We start from the raw sequence: 6220 nt of genomic DNA on the forward strand, positions 1-6220 counted from the left end.
TTCCAGAATCACAGCAACCCACAAGCCACCACAGTACAACAAACTGACAGATGAATGGTGGTCTTTCCCTGTAGTTATAGTCAATTTGATTCTTGTAATATTCCATCTGATGAAGTCCATATGTGTAGATACTGTTTATGTTATTGAAAAGAGGTATTTGCAGTGAAGAAATTGCTGGTTAAAAAATTCTACCATGTTATTTCTATTGTCATTTCTATCACTATACTTTTAACTATTGATAGCTCCTCTTTGTTTCCAGCTTTCCCATTACAATCACTGGTGGTTTATTAATGCATCTTGAGTGCATGTTTGATCAGTTTCAGACTGGAGATGTTGGTAGAATTCTTCAATATCATCAGAACAACCTCTTGTGATTAAGGAGTCCTGGTGGCACTAAAGGATAAACACTGGATTGTTAACCAGGAGGTCAACAGTTCATACCCACCAACAGCTCTGTGAGAGAAATATGAAGGTTTCTGTCCTGTAAAGATTCACAGCCTCAGAAATCCTATACAAAGTAGCTATGAGTCATATTCCTCTCAATGACAATAAATTAGGCACTAGTAGTTGATGTGTTTATTTGAATAATAGTTGTATTGATGTGTCTTTCTAGTATAATCCTATCACAGACCTACAAGACTATATGTAGAGTTTGCAATAAGATTTTGACAGTGAATGTGATACTATTCCTTTTTAATTTGTCCTTCTCAGCATAGTAAAACTTGTGATTATCCAAATACTTTTAAATGGCCAATACTGGTCTAATATTCTGCTGAAACTTGTTGACCATGGATGGACCTACTGGGATTTGAAACACCAGTGGTTTAGTCTGTAGCCCCACAGCAGTACATAAGCCACCACAGTATGAAAAACTGATAGATGCACAGGCAGAAATATCTTTGGTGGTGTTGGTGGTATGCCGTCAAGTTGGTTCTGACTCGTAGTGAACCCGATTTGTGATTTTCAAGGTAATAAATCTTTATGAAAGCAAAAGCCTCATCTTTCTCCTGAGGAATGGCTGGTAGATTTTAACTGATGACCTTGCATTTTGCACTTGAATGTGAAACCATTACTCCAGAAATATCTGTGTTGTTGTTGTTAAGTGCTGACCAGTCAGTTCTGATTCACAGCAATCCTGTATAGGGTTTTGGAGGAGTAGACTGGTGGGCTTGAACCACTGACCTTGTTGTTCATATCGATCCTACTGTCCAGTGCTTATCCTACAGCACCATAAGATACCCATATTTATTGAAAACAAATTTGGATATACCTGTCATAACCAAATAGCTTCAACATTAGTTTTCTGAGTTTGAAATTCAATGGTCTCATGGGACAACTCAATCAATTTTCATAACATAGTTGACAAAAAGCATGATCTGCATTCTAGTGAAGTTAGTTTAATCTATGATTTTAAAAACTTGTGAACAAAATGCTAAGAGACATCTATGGATCTCTATTCACCGGGAGCAAAATAGTCTGAAGGTAACTAAAAGTGCAGTGAAGAAACAAATCTACTAGAGACACAACCTCATCTATCCTGAGAACAGAAAGAATAAATGATACATGGTTACCACCATTGATTGTCCTGACAAGGCCACAGCTGTTGGGCATGGATATAATGGGAGGAAAATATGGAAGAGAACACAAATTCCAAAATAAAAAACTAGACAAACTTAAAAAAATAGAAAACAGAGGACCTTCTGAAAATGTCACCTTGTGCCATACTTTAAACCTAAATTGTCAGCTACTAAAATAATAAAATGACATAAAAATAAAGATTATAGAATCAGTATCCTATTTTTAAATTATGTATATGAGACCTAAAGGTCAACAATTTCTCAAAAGCAAAGGTGAGATAATAAAGGGGAAGGAAACTATATACTAGAAAGGGAACAAACAGGACATAAAGAGAATGTTGACACATTGTGATAAATGTAACAGAGCAATTTGCGTGGAAAATGTCAAATGGAAAACTAATTTGCTGTGTAAAATTGCACCAAAAACCCAATAAAATATTCTTTTAAAAGATCCGTGCTAATGAAACAAATAAAAGCTTCTGCACAAAAACAAAATGTAATGTTTTAATTTCCAATGAAAATTTCAATTTCTAGAAATATAATGACATTTGTGGGCCCTGGTCAGCACATCTCCTTCTCAATAGAAGGTCTGATGGAGAGATCACAGCATGAAGAAGTGGTACTGAGAGTTAAGGATCAGAGCAAAGATATTTCACTGACTTTAAAAGAATGTTTCTCAAAGCATACTCCATGTTATTAGAGATGATTTAAAGTGCATATGGATGAATACTTTAATAGTTATATAATTACTTTAGGCTTTAGCAGGAAAAAATATAGCCTTCAATTAAGATTTAAAGGCTATTATTTCTGAGGGCAAGACTAAAGATATAAAAAAAAAAAAGGAAGCCAAAAAATGACAGATATTGACTAGCTATACAGGAAGAACTTTGACATAGCAAACATCATGAGAAAGGTACTTATGAGGGACGCCTTAATGGCATAGTGTTATCTAATAATTCAATGCATTGAAGGGCATTTAAATAGATGTGTATTCAATAGGCAGGCAGCCTCATGTTTCATCTCCCATTGAGGCATACTAGTCAGTAAAGGCATCACTTCTTTGACAACTGCTACTACTGATAACATTTTTCCTAACAAACACACACACATTTTTCTAAAACTCATTCAGATCTCAATGCTACTGTTTTTAACAAAATTGAATATTTCAATACATCTAGCAATAGCTGTAAAACCATGTTGCTGTTGTTAAGTGCCATCAAGTTGGTTCTGACTCATAGCTCCCTTGCATAGAGTTTCGAAAGAGGGCTTAGTGAGTTTGAACTACTGACCTTCTGGTTCACACTGACCATATAGCTGCATAATTTTAAAGATATTTTTATTGTGTAAATTCTAACAGATAAACAAATAAATGTGTGTGGAAAGTTCTACAAAAGAAATACCTTTGTCCCATCAGCAACTCATCCCTCATATTAGGCTATTTCTACAAATGTCTAAAATCTTTCACTTAATATTAATTTGGATATATTTCAATTTATATTTCAAAATTGAAAATACGTCATGGAATTTATTTGGAAGCTAAACTTAGTACCTTTAATAAAAAAATCTTAATTTGGAAGAATTCAGATTGCCTAAGATCTTTACTTTGACACTCACTAACTATATATTCTTTAACAACTTTATTTATGTTTATTGGGCCTGATTTTTTTCTACATATAAAACAGGGGATAATATAGTTTCCAACTTAAAGGGTTTTTATGAAGATTAAATGGGTTCGTTCATATTGCTAAACATTTAGAACACAGCCTGGAAAATAAGGAATACAATATAATTTTTTAAATTAATATATTTAATTTTGCTTGTAATTCTGTTTAGAGAAACATTTAACAATTAATTTTTCTGCACAATAAAAACACTACATTTTCACAGGTAACTAACACAAGGAATTCAATTATTAAATCAGACAAAAAATCATCATCAAGTAAAAAGCATTATTGATACTTTCTAGAATACCAATAATGAAAACACAAAAGCCAAGCACATAGTCATTACTCCTCCAAAATTTTCCCTTTACACAGCAGTCACATGCTCTCTAGCACAGAGCAATTAATAATAAAGTGTTTGAGTTGTACAGGTCATCACATACAGTAGGAGATATTTAAAATAAATCATCTTAATTTTATTTCCTAGAGTGTTAAATTACTTATGTGATTACAACTCGATGAGGTTAGTAGAATTATGAGATGGCCACCACGATTTTCACTCACTCATATATGTAAACCTTCTCCCAGTTAGCTATCAAATACAAATTTAGGTGATGCATTGAAGAGATTTTACAGATATAATCAAAGTCCAACTTTAATTGCCTTTAAAATAGGTAGATCATCCTCCACGGGGCTTACCTAATCAGGTAAGACCTTAAAAGATACTGAGTTCCACCTGACATAGGAAATTAAAGGCGTGATAGTGGTTCTATAGCAGGGAGTTTCTCCATTGCTACTTTTAAGTATGTGGCAAAGAATGCAGGCAATCTCCAGAAGCAGACAGAGTAGTAGTTCTGATTGACAGTGACTTATAAAATATACTTCCACAACCTGAAAGAACATGAAAGCTAACAGTCCCGGTTTGATTAAAAGTTAATGAAAACTGAAGTAGAAAACTCAACCCAGTCATGCCTTCCATGGTGTTTAGAAGTAAAGAAGTGTATGTTAATACATAAGTTCTGGTTTTTGGTTCTACATTCATAATAATCTGTTATACAGCAAAGGAAAACTAATATACCATGTATCATCAATATGTAGACTGAAGGCTTGCTTATCACAAGTGAGCTTAAACTTATAATATCCTGATCTTAGAATCCCATAAATGTAGACTTTCTTTCTAGTGAATAATGTTGTTGTTGTTGTTATGTGCCGTGGAGTCGGTTCCTACTCACAGCGACCCCTGCATAGTGTTTCTGAGGCTGTAAATCTTCACAGGAGTAGAGCTTCATCTTTCTCCCACAGAGCAGCTGGCAATTTCAAACTGCTGACCTTAAGGTTCACAGTACGATTTGTAACTACTATGCTACCAGAGCTCCTTAGTAATCATATTTTCCATAAATCCAATCATCAATGTGTTTTTTAAAAATTAGACTGTATCGTGAGGTTGTTTTTTTCTTTTTTTAACCTTAGAATTAAGCTCTAGTACTCTGGGAGAGAAACTCATTGTAGTCCAGTTGCTTTAGCACTTTACTCACTGTACTTCATGAAAATTTTAATTTTAAATATTATATTTCATTTTCAACAATATATGATATAACACTAGTATAGAAAAAGGTGATAAAACATATATAATTTTTACTTCAGCAGAATTTATTTTATAAATTTTAAATCTTATTTAGATATTTTTTACATACATTTGTCCAAGGGTTTCAATATGGAGGGAAAGCATAACAGATGTTAAAACTACAGGTTTCCATCTGTAGTTTCAATCCAATATTTAGCCTTTTTTTCTCTTATTCCTGAGAATGCTATAAAATAATAGTTTCCTTCTACTCTGATTTTTTTAAAAGACTTATCATACCAAAAGCAGGGGTTTGGGCAAATGAAAACCAAGTGTCTATATTTCAAACACTTAGTAAACTGATTTGTTTAAGAACATCTTAAGGACAACTCATCTATTCTAAGATGCCTGAGGGTTTTCAGGAAATAAGAATATGGTAAGAAGGAATATAAATCTCTGTATCACAGATTTCTCATATGTGCAAAGGGTAATAACAATCTATCTAACTCTCTGTGTAGATACAGATAATAATTTAGCTTATGCATGAAAACTCTGATAATAGTGTCTGGAACATATAATTGCTCAATTAGTGTTTTCTATGGAATGATGCTTTCTGCTACCCCAAAGATTTACAACCTTTGAAACCTTGTACAGGGTGGCTATGAGTCTGAACCCACTGGAAAGCACCTAACAACAGCAACATGAGATGCTTGAAATGAAAATGGAAGGAAATAACACTGGAACTAAAGATTCAAAAACAAAAGAAGGACAATTGAATTTTCAAAGAGGCTGCAATCTACATAATTATTTGGTGAGAAAGTCATCATTTTCAATAAACTTCTGCTGTACAAATTTTTTTTGAGTGTTTTATTTCACTTTCTACTTAAAAACTCCTGTTTTTTGCTTCCTTATTTTTCCCCCACAGAATATTAATGTCCATTAAACAAACTTTAGTACATATGCACAATGGAATACCATGAAGCCTTGAAGAATAATGACAAATCTGCAAAGCACCTCATAACATAGATGTACATAGAGGTCATTATGTAGAGTGAAATTAGTCAATCACAAAAGGACACATATTGGATGAGACCATTATTGCAAAAACTTCAGAAAAGGTTTTCATACTAAAAGAAACATTCTATGATGGTTACCATTGGTGAGAAGAAAAGAAGAGTAATTCACTGGCTAAAGGCTAGCCAAATGTTAGCTCAGGTGACAGGGAGGGCAATATACAAGAAGAGAGAGGGTGGCAAAAGAATGATGAAGACAGTTGAAGACACAGGGAAGTATGCATGGGCTAAATCCTGGTAGTGTAGTGGTTACGAATCAGGCTGCCAACCACAAGTTTAACAGTTTGAAACTACCAGCTGTTCCACAGTAGAAATATGAGGTTTTCTGCTCCCATAAATATTTATAGC

This window comes from Chrysochloris asiatica, unplaced genomic scaffold, assembly GCF_000296735.1.
Source record: "Chrysochloris asiatica unplaced genomic scaffold, ChrAsi1.0 scaffold00012, whole genome shotgun sequence".
Classification (NCBI taxonomy): domain Eukaryota; kingdom Metazoa; phylum Chordata; class Mammalia; order Afrosoricida; family Chrysochloridae; genus Chrysochloris; species Chrysochloris asiatica.